The sequence below is a fragment of the Vipera ursinii genome (genome assembly GCF_947247035.1).
Source record: "Vipera ursinii genome assembly, chromosome: Z".
Lineage (NCBI taxonomy): Eukaryota > Metazoa > Chordata > Lepidosauria > Squamata > Viperidae > Vipera > Vipera ursinii.
Genome location: NC_139517.1, coordinates 111085687 through 111106573, shown reverse-complemented (window position 1 = coordinate 111106573; position 20887 = coordinate 111085687). Strand labels below are relative to the sequence as shown.

Sequence of the window (20887 nt, the reverse complement as noted above, 5' to 3'; positions counted from 1 at the left end):
CACTGAAATCCCAATTGGTGCAAGAATGTTGGGGGAAAAAAGGCAAAGGTTGTATGCTATTTTAAAACTTTGAAACTTTTGTTTAAATGGAGTATGAACAGGCTTGGTATTAAAGTATTAGTATTAAAGTGGCAACAGCAATTTGCAAAATCTAGAAAGGTGAAGCTAAGCCAAAGTGAAAGCCTGTGGCTGGGAAGAAGTGTGTTGCAATATACTATGTATAGATTTGCGACACTGTGGCATGTCCATTCCTTGTAAAGCAAAGAACCCTCACAGTAAGCTTTTTATTTATTAAAAGCATTCCTATGGTCTCCTAATTTGAACAACATAACTTTGGGTGGTGTAGAAAAACAATTAAATAAAAATGCAAAGAAAAACAAAAAGACAAGCAAATACAAATAAAACAATTAACTGGTCCTCAAAAACTCAAATGTAATATTCTACCAGAGGGAACTCTACATATCCTAACCCTAGTAAAACATGTGTAATGTTTTTAATTATAAATATATTCCTCAGACTTCCTGCTATTTATTATACTGCTTTATTGTATTTATTAAAATGCTTTTATGCCTTATATATTCCCAGAATCTATTTGAATTACAGTTGTAAAACAAAATATCAGAAGTACAGAAACCCATTTTCAGGTTATTAAAATGGTGTGGTGGCATCTATATAAGACTTAGTCCAAAGTTAACAGCTGGGAGTTTTAGAACTGTTTTAGGCATGAAAGTCAGCTATGAACTTGAATCAATCATTTTCAGTCTTGGGAAGAAGATATTGGAAATCACTTCCAAGAAAATTTTGGAAGCAATATTACCAAAAAACCCCCGAACTTGTTCCTATTGGACCAAATTGATGGACCATTGCAAGAACAAAGTTGTGCTCAGCTTTATAGCATAAGAAAATACATGATTCCAACAGTTCAGAAACGGTTACTGATGTGACTAGTAATCTGCCTGTTGATTAATTCATATTCATAAAGCAGATATTGTGTAAACCCTGAAAGTAGTGAAGAATACTTTTAATAACAGTATAATCTTTGTATTTTGTTGAAATACTGTCTTTTGGTTCAGGAATATTCACATATTGACCTGATTGGTGTGATACCCTACAAAACTACTCTTCAGAACCACACATCTTTTAAAAAAATAACTAGACCCTATTAGAAGTTTTTGGTCTTAACATATCTGTAAAGCTCAATCTATATCCAGCGGAAAATTTAATATGAAGTAGAAGTCTTGTAGACCTAGAATCAGTTTTCCTGCTAAGTGGTCGTATCTTTTTTATTCCAGATTTTTATGAACTGTTCTATCTGTCCATACATGAAGTATATACCTGGTTGAAAGATTATTGTACCTCATATGTAAGGTAATTGCATAGCTTAGGATTTCTGTAGTATTGCATAAATCAGTACTACAGGATTTTCAGCATGTCATATTGCAGAATTATTCTTTTTCCAACAGTACATTACTTTCCATGGCTGAGATGGAGGAGCTCCTTACATTTCCACGTGTTGGCTACATTGGACCACTGATTGTTGTGCAGAGACCCTGGTTTCTATCACAAAAGGTATTTCTATATGTATGTGTGTGTGTATGAAATTACAGATGAGCAGAAATGTTAATATCATCATAAAACTTAAAAAACAAACATAAAATCTACAGCATTAATGCAGTTTGATAGTGTTTCATCTTCATTCTTAAAGTGAGATTTGCCCAGGAATGATTTATTTAGTTCTTTATTATTCTGATTAAATATACATGAATTTGATTTAAACCAATTATAATACCTCAATAAGTCAATATCTTTATAATATAAAGGATAAATATTCCCAATTTGAGCACAAATTCTTCAGAAAGCAGATTAAAAACTGGAAGCTTGATTTGAGAACCTCTTTAGATATTCCTAATCTACTGAGCAACATAAGAAACTGACTGGCATAACTTTTCCTATGATTGTGTGCAGGAAATTGCTTTAGTGTAATTAGTAATTATTAGTAGTATAATGAAAAATCAAAAGTACATATTGATATCCTTTGGCATATTTGGTAAAGGTATAAACATAGCAATTCTAGAGTATATTTTGTTCCATTGATACTTTTACTTATTTTCATTTAGATTTCACATACTAAATGAATCTATCTCTGAAGATTATTTAAAAAAATCTTGCCCTGTGTGATCTGAGAATAGACTTTTATGGACATATCCAGTGGTGGGATTCAGCCAGTTTGCACCACTTCGGCAGAACCGTTAGCTAATTTTTTGTTGCCTAGGCCAAGAAGCGGCATCCACACAAAGAACCGGTTATTCACATATTTGAATCCCACTAATGGACATATCTCAGTAAAACTGTAGAACAACTTCAGAATGGCTATCACTACAAATTCTGTATAAGATCCCTGCCCTTTTTTCTATTTGGTCATCCTCTTTTTCAGCTACTGCTCTTTTGCAATTTTCCTTTGTCTTGAAAACTTTTAATATCACCATCTCAATTCTGTGTCAAAAGTTTAGCCTTGGCTCTTACTGACTTTGTCAATAGCAAATTCCTTTCTTGGTGGTGTGCCTGGCGTTCGGTCTGGGTGAAGGGCAAAATATCAGAATATTTTTTTGCTTTCTTCTTCTCCTATTTCTCTTGATTCAGCTTCTGAAGCTATCTTCAGCTCTTGCGGTCATTGTAGCTATTCCTTCTTCTTGTTTTGCAGTGCAGGGTTTTTATGAATCAGTTGCCCATAAACTGGCAAGTCAACACCAATAATTATTTCATAGGGAAATTCTTCAAAAATACCATTGGTGATTATAATCCAGACTTTAACCAGAGGGATTTCTCTAATTTCTTGAAAAATATTAGTGATGGCCTTTGAATTAAATAAAGTCCTATTGCCAGAGTACAAAAATTCTTCTGTTTTTTGAGCTCTACAGTTATTATTTTTTTTAATTGCAAATTTTATTATTTAAAACTTTGGACAAAGTGTTAACGATCTGACATTCCTTCTTGTCTACATCATTTTTGTATTTTATACACATATATACATTTAATGTACATATCATTTATATACAATTATACAATATTCAATCTTATTGACCATCTTATTCTAATAATGTGTGAAATTAGCATCCTGTATATCTCTATTTAGACCTTCCTTTCTGTTCCCACCATAGGTAAAACTTATTCCAAATTTTGTAATAATCTGACTGATCTTTATTTTTAATTTCCATAGTTAACTTGTCCATTTCTGCGCATGCCAAAATTTTATTTATCACTTCACTCTTGTCAGGTATTTCACTATTTTTCCATTTCTGGGCGAACGTCATTCTCGCTGCCGTGATGATGTGTATCATTATAAATAACTCTTCTTTGGTATATTTCTCTTTGTTATGCCAAATAGGAAAAATTCTGGTCTATAATCTACTCTCCGTCCTGATATTTCTTCTACACATATCCATATCCTTTGCCAATACTTTTGCGTCTTATTGCAAGACCACCAAACATGAAAATAAGTACCTATTTCTTCAGAACATTTCCTACAGGTAGGGGATATAGTTTTGTACATTTTAGCTAATCAAGCTGGAGGGAGATGCCACCGGTACAACATTTTATACCCCAATAGCAGACTATACAATTTCCTCATTTGTTTCTCATCTGGCCCCAATAAGATTTTATACAATGCAGTTTCTTGAATATTTATCCCCCACTCTTTCTTATCTTTCCCATATCATGTTTATATCTGTAAGTAAGCCCACCATTCCAATTTTATCCCTTGTTGTTCTAGTTCCTGTCTGGATTTCAATTCCCCCAAATCGTTCATAATATCTTTGTACGAGATGCTATTTTCCAAATTGAACAAGTTTGGATAAACTATCGCCTAGAGGGTGGACAGCCAGACTGGTACTTTAATGCAGTTTTGTTTTCTAATTTTATTCCAAATTTTAAGTAGTGCTTTTCTAATCCAATGTTTTTGAAAATGTTGATATAGCCCTTGTTTTTCATTTCATAGGAATGCATGCCAGTCTAATTGCAAATCATGGCCTTCTAAAAGTAATAATCTTTTATTCTTTAAAATTATCCATTCTCTAACCCAGGTTAGGGCCGCTGCATGGTAGTATGTTTCCCAGTCCAGCAGTCCTAAACCCCCATTTTCTTTGGCATCCTGCAAATGTTTCATTTTAATCCTCGGTTTTTTCCCCTTGCCATATAAAATTTAGTGTCAGTTTGTTCAGGTTCCCAAATTTTTTTTGATCTAGTTCTATAGGAATATTTTGGAACAGGAATAGGATTTTAGGTAGTACATTCATTTTTACTAAAGCAATTCTCCCTAACAGTGAAAAACTCAAGTTTCCCCATCTTTCCAGGTCTTCTTTTATTTGTTTCACTATTTTATCGTAATTGTCTTCTTTGATTGAAGTACATCTGGCCGTAATACTAATTCCTAGATATTTTATCTTCTTAATTATGTATATCCATAATCCTAGCCAAATTTTGTTTGTTTATTCGTCATATTTTTAACAATCATTTTAGTTTTACCCTTATTTATTTTCAGCCCAGCGGCTTCACCATATTTATCTAGTTCTTCCAACAGTTTTGGTCCCGATTGTTGTGGATCCTCCATAATAAAGACCAATCATCCGCGAATGCTTGAAGTTTAAAAATTTCTTTTTTAATTTCTAATCCTTTTATATACAGTTCATTTCTAATTATCCTCGTTAGGACCTCTAGCGTCAGTATGAATAATAATGGGGATAGAGGGCATCCTTGTCATGTTCCTTTTTGTATTTGAAATTTCCTGGTTGTTTCCCCATTTATTATTATTTTGGCTTCCTGATTGGAATATATTGCTCTAATTATGTTTATAAAGTTCTCACCCATATCCATATACCTAAGTTGTTGATATATAAATGACCACTTAACATGATCAAAGGCCATTTGTTGTCCACTATGTATTTTATAGTATTCTAGAGTGTCCAATATTATCCTAATGTTGTGTTTAGTTTGTCTTTTGGGTAAAAATCTGTTCTGATCCATGTATATAAATTTTTTAAAAAATCTTTTTAATCGCTCAGCTATAATTGTCGTAAATATCTTGTAATCAGAGTTAAGTAAAGATATTGGTCTATAATTTTGGATTTATATATGGTCCGTGTTATCTTTTGGGATCAGAACAATATTCGCTTCTGACCATGACTTTGGAATTTTTGTTTCATCGAGGACTGTGTTGAACACATTCAATAAAGGTTGTCCTAAGATATTTTGTTGTTCCTTGTAGATTTCTGTCGGAAGACCATCAGGGCCCAGTGCTTTATTATTTTTTTGTTTATTAATGGCCGTGATCACCTCTGTCATCCTAATTTCTTAATAATAATAATAATAATAATAATAATAATAATAATAATAATAATAATAATAATAATAATTTTATTTGTATACCACCCTTCTCCCGAAGGACTCATTCAACATATTTTTTATTTCATCTGTAACTTTTGGTAGTATTGGTTTTTTGAAACATTCCTCCGCTTTCTCTTCATTTTCCTGGTTATCTTCCTTGTATAATTTCTCATAGAATTCCTGGGCTATAATTTTTTTCTCTTCTTCTTGATAGTGTATTCTCCCTTTGTCGTCTCTTAATTTACTAATCCAACTTTCCTCCTTTTGTTTTTTCAATTTGTGTGCAAGCCATCGACCAGGTTTGCTTGCATTTTCGAAGAAGTTCTGTTTTATACGTCTTATCTGTTGTGCTAATTTTTCTTTTTCTAAAATGTTACGTTTATGTTTAATTAAGTCCATTTGTCGTTTTACATTCTTTTTTTGTGGTTCTTTTTGGAGTATTGTTTCTAATCTTTTATATTCCCCTTCTAACATTTTCTGTTGCTGTTTTTTCTCCTTATTCCTTTTCGCCATATATGCTATAGCTACTCCTCTCATAATTGCCTTAGCAGTGTCCCAATGATTTTGTACAGAGGTGTCTTCAGTTTTATTTTCTTTAAAAAAGAAATTCAATTCCCTCTCCATCTTTAGTCTGAAGTCATCTTTTAATATTGATCTTTGTATAGTCCATCTATCTGTTTTTTTGGATCCTTTCCAGCTAAATTTCACAGGATTGTGGTCTGCCCAGGTGTTTGTCTCTATACACACATCTTCAACTTCAGAGTTAATTTGCCTTGACATCCACACCATGTTGATCCTAGACCATGAGCTATGTCGATTAGACTAGTATGTATACTGCATTGCCTCATGATTCCTTTCTCTCTGTATATCCTGAATGTTTAGTTCTTTGGCCAATTTGAAAAAGGATCTTGGTAGTGTTTTCTTTTCCTTTTCCTGGTCTTGTTACCCTTGTATTCCAAATTATTATCGATAATAGCATTAAAATCTCCTAGCACACAGATCTCATCGTAATCTATATCACATATCTTATTATGTAACGTTTTGAAAAACTGTTCTTGATTTCCATTCGGGGCATATATTTCTACTATCACTACTTTCCTATAGTTTATTTCTACCTCCACTATCAATATTCTACCTTCTCTATCTTTATAAACTTGTTTAGCTACCAGTTTCTCATTCACATATAATACCACCCTCCTCTTTTTTTTATTGATCTAATGATATAAATATATTTCCTAGTTTTGGCTGATCTAACAGATGTTTTTGTTGTTCTTTTATATGAACTTCCTGAATTGCTATTATATCTAGTTTTTCACGAATAAGTTTATTAAAAATTTTCCGTCTTTTCATTGGCGAATTTAAACCATTGATATTCAGTGGTTCCCTTTATTTTACTTATATCTGGGTCTTGTGCTTCTCGTTGTGCGGATCTATTTTGTTTCTTTGTCTCTTCCTTCATATTTCTCTGTAGTCTCTCCAGATTTATTTCCTCTATCCTGTTCCTAGTACCTTCCCTTCTATAGCCATCTGTCTTGCATCCCTTTCTCTTATTTTCTTTCCATCTTGGTCTTCTACTTCATCTTCATTATTAAAATGGAGCTTATAAAAATCTTCTGCCTTGCCTATTGAATCTAATCTATACCTTCTATCTTGCCACGTGACTAGGATGACTTCTGGAGTTAGCCATTTAAGGTTCACATTGTATGCAATCAGTTTTGATGTCAAAAATTGGTAGCCTTGTCTCAAGTCTCTCATTTTTTAGGTATTTGTTTGAGAATTATTATTTGTTGTCCTCCATAATCTAGCGGCTCCTCTCTTGATCTATGTAGTAGTTCATCCTGGGTCAATTTTTTTAACCAATCTCACATGTACTTCTTTCAGAAGATTATGTCTTCTCGCATAATTAGTTTGGACCCTATTCATCTCATCTATTTCCGCCAACATTTCATCTTTTCCTATGCCTAGTGCTTTCGCCATTAACGCCATTACAGGCAATCTCTACTCCCTTGTTTTTGCCATTCTGCTTCATTTTTGAGGATTTTACTTGCTCTTTATCTGGCACTGTCTTGCAGAAAGCCTAGATTTTTAAAATTTGACTTTGTTTTTAGTTCTACTCCAAATCTCTAGGTGGACTGACAAACTCAGAAGTCTCATTTTGTGCTTTTCAATTTTCCAAGCAGCAACATACTTTTTAGTCAACTGGGGAAGTATTTCTTCCATCATTCTAATCTGAGCCTCACATTGTAGTCAATGACACAAGTTCTTTCACATAACACTTTTCCCCTGAGTCATATGTACATTAGTCCTCAAATTATGGCACCCAGTCAGTAAGTTTGTTGTACCACCCAGAATCACTTAGGTGAGATAGGTAATATAGAAATGTGATAAATAAAAATAAAGTTATGGTTATTCAGTGTGCCCCTCCATGGTCCCTTCAGCATGCCTGAAGTTACAATAGTTGCTGTGCCCCCATGTCACATGATTAAAATTCACTGGCAACCCACCACCACTTACAACTTTTTTTTTAATCCCATTTATATCCCGCCCTTCTCCGAAGACTCAGGACGGCTTACAATCTAAGCACAAATCAATGTGCTTAGCAATAGCCTTCATTCTATGTATACGCCTGCTTATTAGGGCTTTCGGGGACCCCCCAAGCAGCATTATTACAAAGTCAGCTTATTGCCCCCAACAATCTGGGTCCTCATTTTACCTACCTCGGAAGGATGGAAGGCTGAGTCAACCTTGAGCCTGGTGGGACTCAAATCTGCACTAATTTGGTCCTCTTTTTGGTCCTCAGCCCTCCTGAAGCCCAAACTCCATTTCAACCAGGAGCTTTTTGCAAAGGGGATTTTTGTTGCACTGTGACTGAGGGGCTGCTTTTGTTTTTTTGTTTCACATGCCTAGGCAAGGCATACCTCATCATCAGTGAAGGTCACCTGGAGGGATGGAAGGTTGCAGGGGTCAGAGTTCAAGATGGCAAGAGTGACTATGGCTTGGACTGGGCTGGGGCAGCTATAGATTGCTGGAGTGTGACAAACAGCCACATGGATCTGGGAGGTTTGCCTCCCCAGTCCAAGCCATTCTGGGCTAGGAGACACCAAGTCCAGAATGGCCTGGATTGGGGTAGGTGCTCACTTAAGAATCTGTGATTCTCAGTTAAAGACAGTAATGGGAAGTGCTGGGATTATGATTGCTAAGTGATACAATCATGTAAAGTCTTGCTTTACAGCTATACCACTTAGCAATGGAAATTCTCATTATTTATTATTTTATTTTATTTTATTCGATTTATATACCGTCCTTTTCCCGAAGGACTCAGGGCGGTTTACAGGGCAAATTAAAAAGATACAATATACAGATTAAAATACAATTAAATTAATAGCCCCAACACTTTAAAATTGAATTTAAAACCTTAAAAACCCCTCAGTCCAGGCCGGCCAGCTCAAATAGCCAGGTTTTTAGGTCCTGGCGAAACGAACGAAGGTCGGGGGCGATCCGGAGTTCCACTGGCAGCTGATTCTATAGGGCAGGAGCGCCCACTGAGAATGCTTTCCCCCTGGGAATCACCCGCCGGCACTCCTTGACCGGCGGGACCCTGAGGAGGCATTCCCTGTGGGAGCGCACAGGACGATGGGAAGTTGACGCTGGCAGCAGGTGCTCCCTAAGATAAAATTATTATGGTTGCAAATTAAGGACTACCCTATAGCCTTTGAACTTCTGCTAGTATATATGCATCATAGGTTTTACTGCATCATAAACTTCAACATCTGTAGGTGGAAAGGTATTGCACATTTCCAGTGCTTTCCTTGTATGTATAATAATTAATATTTCTGGCCATGTCTTTTGGACATCTTCATGCTCAGATATTTTTCTCAAATAATATCTTTCAATGTCCTCATCATACTTTAAGGGATGAGTTTTCATCTGACAAAGGGCATTATTGCTACATTTTATAGACTTGAGCAAAGCTCCTTTCATATTTCTCAAGCAGTTGTTGAAACAGCTTGGTCCAAACCTTGTCCTTCTCAGGTAGGGTTGAATCCATCTTTCTCCCTAGCGTTGATCAAGGCTTAAGTTCCTGTTCTTTGGAATTTGAACTACAAGACAAAACAAGCAATTCTATTTTCCCAGCTCCAGTATGCTAACTGAACAGTTTGTTTAGAGTTTGTCTCTTCCTAGCAATCTCTCCAGTCTTCATGGACATGGACATATGTGATCTGATCAGTCAGGGCAAAAGTCAGGTGCAGGTTTGTGACGATATCTTTCCATGGTGGTAAGCACTCCAAGGCAGTTAAAAAAAACGTAAAAACAAAATATTAAAAGATAAAACTGATCAATGCTATTTAAAAAAATCAGTAAGTTGTATGGTGAAAAATATGTATCTTTTTAAGTTTTCTAAATGTTGACAAAGTGGCAATCAAATGCAATTACTAACCAATTAGATTCATAGAGTGCGACCAAAAGGAGACTGTTTAATTGACACAAAAATATGGAACTGACAGTGGAGATGCTTTCTCAAGACCTCTCCAATGCATCTTAATGGGATAGATTTGTAACAGGAAAGGCAATCTTTTAGATAGACACATTAATACCAGAACCTTAAATGCAACTAGTATAGCTCTTTCAGTACAAGAATGATATTTTCCCTGTAATTTTAGCAGTCAGCAATCTAGGTGCCACATTTTTCATCACCAACTTCTTGAAGGATAGCTGAACTGCAAAATTACCAAAATCATATTTACCAGACAATCCATTTCAACATTTCAGTCAGAATATGATGTTCCTATTATAATCTACATAAATTGTCTCAAGACAAGTTATTTGGGAGAAGTATTCTCAAATCATTAATACAACTGTGCCTTGTGATGTTGATTGTTTTAATAAGTTTGTTTAACCAGGTTATTTGTATTGTGGAGCAGTACAAGCTATGGGATCCTAATCAAAAATAACATAGGAACTGTGTTTCTTTGAGTCAGTCAATAATAGTTAACCTGCCTTAAGACGGATTTCTTGTTGATAGGAAAGGAAAGATATTATAGAAAAGAAAGCCTGCTACATCATCAGGAACTCTTGGTGAAGGGCAAGCTTTATCTTCCAACCAAACTTCCTGTTATTAATGCTCTTTTAGTTGTTAACTTTAGAGATGTTCTTCAACTAGATTATATAGGTTTTAGAGCAGGTTGTCTTCCTCAAACTTTGTACTACTGAACAAATTTTAGGATTTTTACATTTTAATCACAATATCTTTTAAGAGGTGTCAAAACACAAAATATTAAACTCTCATGATGGTTCTCAAGACTTATGACAAAGTTTCTCCTGCTATCTGTACGTTTTAATTGAGATAGTCAGGATTGAACCTATGACTTATTGCATGCAAAACATGTGATCTGTCATTGAGCAATAGATCTTGTCCCTGTTTGTAATATGGTCATATATTTAATTTGTACATCTTATATAGAACTCTGAACAACATCATTGCACTCAGGCATTATAACTACCCCAATTTTAAGAGGTTCCCCTTATACAATCTTTCTATGGTAACTCAGTCATCAGGGAAGCAACAACATCTAAGGTCTATTTTAACTAGAATTTGGAAGCACCAGATGTGATGGAATGTGCAGTTGGTGAAGCAGTTGAGGGAAGTCTTAGCAGCAGAGAATTTTACCAGAGAGGAGGGAGTTCATTCCAAAGAGAAGGCCAAATTAAGAGGCTGTGCAGTCCCCAGAGAGATGAGGGACTAGGGAAGAGATTCAGGGTAGCCATACCCTACTGTCTGTCAAGGATATATCTATTAGAGTAGAGGGCTATAGCTTTAGTTGGCGAGTTTCTGTCCATTAAATGTATGCAATGACATGCTATGACCCAAAGGATCATGAAGAGTCGGACACATCATAGCAACTGAACAACAGGTATAGGCAAATAAAGAATGTACTCAATTAGACTTCACTGTATTGTCTTCAGGCTTGGGCCTGATATCAAAAGAGGAACTAGTAAGAAAAAATCACATAGTCTATTAATGACATTTAACTTTACAAAGTCCCTATTTCTTATCTCTTGGAACATCACTGGATGGAATGAAAAAAGAAACAATGCTCCATTTGCAGAGGCTCTAAGAAAATTCAATATAATTCTCTTGCAGGAAACTTGGCTCCTAGTTATATTGGGTATAGTAAATCCATGAAATATATCTATTTTCATGGGTTTACTATATTACATTTACCTTAATGGCAATATCAAACCAGAAAAAAAGAAAGCCAACTGGCCATAACAATATTTACAGCTTTACCTGCTAACCTCCATTGCCTCCCATCTTGCAGACACCCAGTGATGATTATCTGTTGATATTAATGTTGGTGCTGTTAGTCTGCTCATTTTCAATGTCTGTCAATCTTTATCACCAATGTGATAAATTTGAAAATTATATTGGTGAAGACAATTTTCTTTGGCATTTACTCCTGTAACTGGTGAAGATTTCAATGCCAAATTGGGCTCCTTGTATACAAGTTTCCATCAGTGTCTGCAAAATTAGTAATCATACAGTAAAAAGCAAATTTAAAAATAGAACCTCTAATCTTTCTGCCTTCTCCTTCTGCTTACCCCAACTAATCTACTGCTTAAATTTGAGCACCCTTAATGGAGCAACAGAAGGTAATTTCTCCAAAGAATTTACATTCCAGGGATTTGGAATGCTTAACTATATTACTGTATGAAAAATGTGCTTAATTTAATAGCCTAATTTCAGGCAACAATGAGCATCCTATACAGTTATTGTAATGTATTGGCCTTATATACTTAAATCACTTGCTTTATGTCTAATTGCTTGCTTAATGGCTGACCTACTTTTGTATGTTATGTAACAGTTGCTGCCTGAGCTAGACTTGCTGTCTCAAGTATGTTAAGTAGGTTTGGGGCGGGAAACTGCTACTTTAAATCTATTGGTCGCCGACTAGAGGCCAACCGTATAAATAGCTGCAAAGCAGCTACTAGCTTGCTTCTGTTTTGTTCTGACTGAGAATAAACTTGTTCCTATTTGAACACTTTGTCTCGCTTAATGCCTTCAAGAACCGAATACTTAACACTGGCGACGAAAGTGGGATGTGCTGCTTCATCGTAAGAGCCTGAAGTCACTAGAGGGTGAAGCCAGCACAGAGCCTGGCAGGAACTATGTTCCCTCCCTGGGTCTGCCTAGCAAGCCATGCTGGAGACCACCACGCCCTAAGGGTCTGTCCTAGGGCCTATGCAGAAGCCAGTAGCACAAGGCAACGCGAGACACAGACCACGAAGACTACTCACCATGGCGAAGGTCGGGAAGCTTGAAGAGTTCGGCGTGACACACCCGGAGAGATGGGCGTCCTACATTTCCCGCGTAGAAAACTACCTCTGCACCAACCAAGTCGGCGAAGATGGGCTGAAGGCCTCGACTCTCCTCTGCGTGTGCGGCCCAGCCACATTCGATATCGCCAAGAACTTGGTCGCTCCCACACCGCTAGAGTCCGTCAGTTACACGGACTTGAAGAAAAAGCTCCGAGACCACTTCGAGCCAAAGTTATCCATGATAGCGTGGAGGCATGCCTTCGAACAACGCAAACAACAACCTGGTGAGTCGGCAATGGAGTTCACTGCAGCTCTTCGGCAGGCGTCTCGACTATGTAACTTCACCAGTTTAGAAGACTAAGAGACCATTTAGTCTGTGGACTCAGGAACAGAGAGCTCCAACAAAAACTTTTCGTTAAGGAGACTCTCTCGTTACAGGAGGCCTTGAAGGAGGTCATGGCGGACGAAGCCACCGGAGGGGCTAAGGCACTGCGGCCCTCCAAAAGCGCACCAAGTACCAAAGCCGTCCACCACGAGGACGCCGAGCGGTTGGAAAACACCGACTCTGACTACAAAGTCAACAAGCTACAGAGGCCCCAGGAGAAGGGACCGAGGCCATCTGACAAGGCAGTCCCATCCCCTAGGTGCATGGGCTGTGGAGGCCGCCATCAATGCGCGGAATGCTGTTTCCGAACAGCCACGTGCCGGGCGTGTGGAAAACCAGGCCACATCACTGCCATCTGTCGAAGTCACCAGCGGGACCGTCAGCAGGAAGAATCATTCAGGAGAGGTACCTCAGCCCTGGGGCAACACCGAGTATGGTTCTGCTCCAGTCGTAGGAGCATGTTCCACACTGGTGCCCACCGACCTCTTAAGCAGATGTTTTGACTGCAAGTTGAATTTCAGGGAGTGCCATGTAAAATGGAACTGGACACAGGCTCAGCTGTGTCCATCATTTCCATTGGAACCTTCTGGCACATTTGCAGCCGCAACAACAGATAGGTCAAACTTCGACCATCTAACATTTTACTCACAGACTTCCAGAACTCCCAAGTGGCAGTCAAGGGTTAAGCCACATTAGCGGTGAAGTTCAAGGTGTTTACAGGCCCACTAGATGTTATTGTGGTGGAAGGCCAATGCACGAGCCTCATAGGGCTTGATTGGTTTGATGCATTGGGCATACAAGTAACCAGCATTCACCGGACACAGGTGGCAAACTTGTCTTCAGTCTGCCAAGAGTTTGCAGATGTTCTCAGTCCAAGCATGGGAGAGTACAAGGGTCCTCCAGTAGCATTTAAGCTTGATCCCCTGGTAACACCAATCCGGGTTAAGCCCCGTCAAGTGCCTTTCGTGTTAAAGTCTAAAATCAATGCAGAGATGGATAAGCTAGTCAGTCAGGGGGTATTGCAGCCCATAGACAGTGCGGTGTGGGAGACCCCCATCGTAACGCCACTCAAGTCCAACGGAGAAGTACGCATATGTGCTGACTAAAAGTGCACCATTAACTGGGCACTTCAACAGCACACGTACCCAGTGCCAGTTGTCAGCGATATTTTGGCATCCTTGCAGGGAGGCCACATGTTCGCTAAATTAGATTTAGCACAGGCCTATCAACAGCTGCTGGTGGATGAGGCCACGGCAGCCGCCCAATTCATTGTTACACATAGGGGGGCCTTCAAGGTCAAGCGCCTACAGTTTGGGGTGAGAGTAGCCCCAGGGATTTTTCAGGGAGTGATGGAGTGTACGCTCAAGGGTATTCTGGGGGTCTGCCCCTACTTCAATGACATGCTTATTGCCGGGGAGTCTACGGAAGTCCTGGCTGAACGGCTTAGAGCCGTCCTTCAGTGGTTCCGTGCCACGGGACTCAAATTGAAAAAGGAAAAATGCAAGATTGGGGTACAGTCAACTGAGTTCCTGGGATTCTGCATTGATGCCAATGGCATCCATCCTGCGGAGTCAAAGCTGAAAGTGATTCAGCAGGCACCAAGCCCTAGGTCCAAAGGAGAGCTTCAAGCCTTCTTGGGCCTTCTTAATTTTTACCATGCATTCCTCCCCAATAAGGCCGCAGTGGCAGAGCCGTTACACCGGCTCTTAGACAAAAACTCTCAGTGGCAGTGGACCAATGTCCATGAAAGGAGTTTCCAAGCAGTCAAATCACTGCTGTCCTCAAACTTGCTCATGCACTTTAACAAAAAGTTGCCAGTTTGCATTGCGTGTGATACATACCCATAGGTGGTTGGGGCTGTGTTGAGCCATATGTCGGCTGATGGGAAACAGTCTCCCATCGCTTATTATTTGAGGACCCTGTCTTCTGCGGAGCGCAATTACACGCAGATTGACAAGAGGCCTTGGCCATTGTGGCCAGGGTTAAAAAGTTCCATAATTATTTGTATGGATGCCATTTCACTTTCTTCACAGACCACATGTCCTTGCTAGGATTGTTCATGACAAACAGGCAGACACCTCAGATTCTGTCCCTCCACATGCTGAGGTGGTCAATATTCCTTTCAGCCTACAGCTACAGGCTGATTCATAAGCCGGGCAAAGAAATGGGCCATGCAGACGGCCTTAGCAGATTGCCTTTGCCACATGTGGAGCCAGATCTGGCTCCAGCTGCACGCATTTTAGCCATACAAGTCTTGCTAGAGTCCCTTCTCCATGCTGGAGATGTAGCTGCTGAGACAGCAGCTGACAAAACACTTAGCCGCATACTAACCTGGGTACACACAAGATGGGTGGGCAAATGTCCAGGACCAGAATTTCAAAGTTTTTTTATGAGGAAAGATGCTTATAAAGGGTGCATCCTTTGGGGAAGTAGAGTCATAGTCCCCAGCTCATTATGGCCCAGGGTTCTTCAGTCTCTGCATGAAGGCCATCCGGGAATAGTCTGGCTGAAGGCACTGGCGAGGAGCTACCTCTGGTGGTCAGGGCTAGATAAAGCTATTGAGGCCCAAGTACACAGTTGCTACACGTCAACAATCTAGACCAGAGATGCTGTAGGCCCCTGTCCACCGATGGGAGGAAACAGACCGCAGTCCAAAATCCACGTTGATTTTGCCAGGCCCTTTCAGGGACAATTGTTTTAATAGTGATTGACAGCCACTCTAAATGGTTAGAGGTGGTTCCAATTTCCACTATGACTACTGCTAGGACCATCCAGGTGCTGCGGAAACTATTTGTAACACATGGGCTCCCAGACGTCTTAGTCTCTGACATTGGGGTCCAGTTCACTATGTCAGAATCCCAGGCCTTCCTCAGGGCCAACCTCATAAGGCATGCCATGTTGGCTCCCTTTCACCCGACGTTGAACAGACAAGCAGAATGTCTGGTTGCACAACCAAGGAATCCCTGAAACGCATTGTAACAGATGATTGGCACCACAGGCTGGCTGATTTTTTACTCTGCGAGCACACAATGCCTTGCACCGCCATGGGCAAAAGTCCAGCTGAGCTTCGATGGGGCGTTTGATCACCAAACTGGACAGGCTGCACCCTGACAGAGTCACCTCAGACACGGCATGGCCAAAAGCACCCAGAAGCTTGCAAGTGGGTGATTGGGTTTGGACCTCGAATTATGGGCAAGGGCCTTGCGGGTGGCAGCAAGGGTTGTTAAGGTGTCAGGACCACTCTCATATGAGGTGGTCCTGGAAGATGGGTAAGTCATTCGCCGGCACATTGATCAGCTGTGTCGGCGGCTAGCAGATCAGTCTCTGGCTCAGGGCTCCTAAGAGGAACAGACACTGGGTCCACAGGACAGTGGGCCAACAGAGCAGTTTCCATGCTCTGAGAGAACTCTTGCACATGGTGACAGGGAAATGGCCATAGAAGAGTCCCCTTCTGACACACAGACTGTATCCCAGGATCTGGACAGACAACCTGCACCAAGGAGCAGCCCAGCAGATTTCACTGAACAATTGGACTCTGGTTTGGCTGACCGGGACAGGCCAGCCAAAGGGACTCAAATCACTCTGACTCCACTGAACCTCAGAGCCCTGGTCTACCCAGCCTGAAAGGCAAGCAGGTAGACCGGGCAATTCCTGTAACCCCCAGACGTTCTGAACAAGCATGAAGGCCGCCTAAGTATTTGCAAGATTATGTAAAGCAAATGGGTTTGTGCTATCCAGGGGGAAGAGGTGTAATGTATTGGCCTTATATTCTTAAATTAATTGCTTTATGTCTAACTGCTTGCTTAATGGCTGACCTACTTTTGTATGTTATGTAATGGTTGCTGGTTGAGCTAGACTTGCTGTCTGCAGTATGTTAAGTAGGTTTGGGGCGGGAAACTGCTACTTTAAATCTATTGGTCGCCGTCTAGAGGCCAACCGTATAAATAGCTGCGCAGCAGCTATTAGCTTGCTTCTGATATGCTCTGACTGAGAATAAACTTGTTGCTGTTTGAACACTTCGTCTTGCTTAATGCCTTCAAGAATTGAATATTTAACAGTAATCATCTATTACTTTTAATTGTTTGTTATGTTTCCTGAAACATACACCCATGTTGACAAATTTCATCAAATTGATTTAGGAGGGAAAAGAGAGGTAGAACAGCTAAATGGACAGAATGCTTGAGCAAGGTAATGAATTGTTGCATTCTAACCAGCTTAGAAAATTTGTTTGAACTTAATGAATTTAATGAAAATAAAAAGCTAGCTGATTTAGATAGAGGGTGGGAGGTAAATGAGCAGGTAGCTAACAATGTACCCTACTCTCAAGATGGCAAAAAGATTTTGTAACAAAGGTGTGACAACTAATAGAGCAGATGAAAAGCAATAAGACCCTTGGTAATGACTTTGACCCTGCTGAGGTATTCAAAAAATACAGGTAGTCTTGAACTTATGACCACAATTGAGCTGAAAATGTATGTTCCTAAGTGAGAAATTTGCCCCATTTTATGACTTTTCTTGCCACATTTGTTAAGTGAATTACTGCAGTTGTTAAATTGGTAACATGGTTGTTAAATGAATTCAGTTTCCCTATTTGCTTGTCAGAAGGTTGCAAAAGATGATCACATGACCCTGGGACACTGCAACCATCATAAATGTGAGCTAGCTGCCAAACATCCAAATGTAAATCATGTGACCATGGGGATGCTGCAACAGTCATAAATGTGAAAAATGATCATAAGTCACTTTTTAAAGTGCTGCTTTAACTTCAAACAGTCACTAAGCGAACTGTTGTAAGTTGAGGACTACCTGTCCAATAACTGGTTGTACTGGCAACAACCTTTATCTTCCTTGACCATTTGGCTCAGATTCTGAAAGATTGGGAAATGGCAATTATTGTGCCAAAAAGAGCCTGCATTACAGCCCAATGTCCTGAACATAGTCAGCAAAATGTACATAAATACCTACACTCCAAATTCTATGACTGGATAGAGGGCAATACCTAAGAATAGCAATCTAGATCCAAGACTCTACCCTTATGACACCCAATTCTGATTTTAGAACTGCAATGAAAGTATATTTAGGGACGTGCAAAATTGATCCCAGAAATTTGAGCGGCACTCCCCTTCTGCTGAGGCAAAAAATAAGGACCTGTTTGAATGTTATATATTGTCCTGCCTTAGAATAAAAATAGGTCAGAATAGCTGTGGTGCCTTTCTATGTTACTTTTGATAAATGGTATAAATTAATATTTACTTTTAATATCTGATATATTTTGCAATTCTATATGTCTGATCAATGACCATAACTTAAATGTTACATATTTAATATTCAATAAAGATAGGATAGACATATCCTATTTCAGAAAAAAGGTAGATACAACCATAGCCTTGGAAAGAGCTGGGGGGGGATTCACTTTACTTAGGAAAAATATTAAATAACAATCAATGCTAAAAAACATTGAAAGGAGGCATATTTCTCTGTTTCAATGTATCTGTGAAAAAGGGAGGGTGCAGAAATATAATCCAGAGTTTCTAAGATAAGAGCAACATTATTTAAAATTATACTTCTCTATAGAGATCAGATGTAAATAAATCTTTTGTACTATTTTAGTCATGTGTCTATTCTTACCACTCTTAGCAGTCAAAAATGGCACTCTTGCATTTTAAAGTATTTGTCTAGATATTTTAGCGTGTGCTAAAGAGAAAAAATCTATTTCCTCCCTGTATATTTTGCGATACAGAGGTAGTTCTTTACATAGGAAAAATAAATCAACAATAGCAATTGTTGATATTGCACAATCAGGAAAAATTTTGCACTTAAGTATGATATTGATTTTGTAATCTGTACCTTAGCATAGACACATCTATCTTCACTTTGTGACAATTGTTAAGTTTATAGTGATACAGAGATATAAGCAAAAAGCATGTGTGTGGAACATATATTCATTGATTTTGCTGCCTTATGTAACAGTTTCAATTGTCAAAAAAATCAGGATATTTCTTGTTCCATTATTATCCAGTGCAATTTGATGTTCATTTATTGAAAAGTAAGCCCAATTAGGTTCATTGGAGTATACTCCAAAATAAATGAAAACATGCAATCAATTATGATACTTTCTCTAATTTTCAGAGTCTACCTCTTACAACATAAGATTTACTAAGGTTCTGTCATGTATTCAAAATTTTACTTCCTATATAGGTAGATAGATATGCAATGACATCACTTAAAAATAATGTATTGTTTAGAAAATGGATTTGGATTTTTACTATGGTTTTGAGTGCTTCGATACAATTCTGATATAAAAATATTGGTTTCATACTGGAACATATTTTAATTAACAAAATTTACTAAGAATCTTTCTGATAAATACATATTTTAAATTGAATATGTGTGCCCAGGGTCACTTGTTTAAGATGGGAGTGCTATAGAAATTGAATAAATCAACAAATATTATCCGTCAACTCATAAATGAAGTATGATACTGAAGTGCAAATATAGAATGATTTATGAGTAATTTACTCTCAAAACTCAGTTATTTCCCAAGAATACATAACATTAGTAAACAGATGCCAAATGCAGTTGTCTTACAATAAATGAGAGAGGTTTGAACATCATAAATATGCTAACAGCAGACTAGCAAACAAAGAGCTGTCAACATTTACTAACCTACTATTCACACCTCTTTAATCACTGCCAGAGTCAATTATAAATAGACTCATACAGTTTTAAATAAGGGCATTCCAAAATAAAACAATGATAATATTAATATAAAAATCAAGTTTAAAAATGCAGTAAACTGAATATTTTAAAGGAAAAAATTAGTAAATAATTCAGATTAAAACACAAGTAAAACAAAATTGCTAAGATGTGTTACTCATAAAATCTACAGGTTTGATCCTTTTAATGTAATTAAAAGATTAATCCCGACAGTAGGTCTCATGAATTTCAAGTGATGCAAGTACAAAAGGGAGGAGTTTGCATCATGGGACTATAATACTCATTTTGTTATTGGTTCCTTTCCCCATCCCTCCCCCTGGACACTTGTGACTAAGTTTAATAGAAAGTTAGGCTGATCTGTATCTATGTTGAAGCTCTAAGAAATTAACACAAATCAACATCTGTAACTGCATTACTAAAGTTTGTAGAAAAATTACTGTAAAGATTTGAAAAGAATTAATTGATAAAGACTTCAAAATAAGTTAATAATTTATTAACAGATTAAGGAACAGCAAATGCCATAGAGATTAAAACAGATGGTAAAACTTCTGACTTTGTGTCATAGATCTTTGAAATGCTCAACAGAAGCTAAGTGCTTAGTGCAGATTTAAAATATATTACTGTATGGGTATTCACTACTTTGAGTTATTTATAAAAATAATAGGATATGAAATAAATAAAAAATATTGCAGAGAAATTGGCTCAGTCAATCAAATGGCAACATTAGAGGAAATGATTAAAATATATAATCTCCAAAAATTAAAACACTTTGTTACTTTGTTCTTTCTATTACCAAAGCACCTCTTTTCGGAGGCATGTCCAGTCCTTTCTGTTTCCTCACTTCCCACCTTCCCAATTAACAGAACAGTTTTTAACAGGATAAATTGTTACATAAAATTAACAAATGCAGAAAGGTTAATATAATAATTAACAAATTATATGTAGTTTTAAAAAATGGAAATTTGGATGAAGAACTTTTAACAATAGTCAAATTATTAATTATATTTATTATATTTAAGAAATATTTACTCCAGAAAGACATTGGTAAACTTTGAGTAAATAAAAATCTAGGGCAATAAGATTATTTAC

At 38.0% G+C, this 20887-nt stretch overlaps 1 protein-coding gene across 2 annotated transcripts in view; it reads right to left on the bottom strand.

Moving 5' to 3' along the window:
* Positions 1 to 20887, bottom strand: part of ZEB1 (zinc finger E-box binding homeobox 1) — a gene marked incomplete at its 5' end in the record, with an annotated part of 99544 nt that overhangs the window by 29696 nt on the left and 48961 nt on the right. The window contains one exon of one of the 2 annotated variants that reach the window (XM_083376208.1): positions 11669 to 11691. The exons of the other annotated variant lie outside the window; for it this stretch is intronic. Of the gene's footprint in view, positions 1 to 11668; positions 11692 to 20887 lie in introns of those variants that run through there. 2 annotated transcript variants of the gene reach the window in all.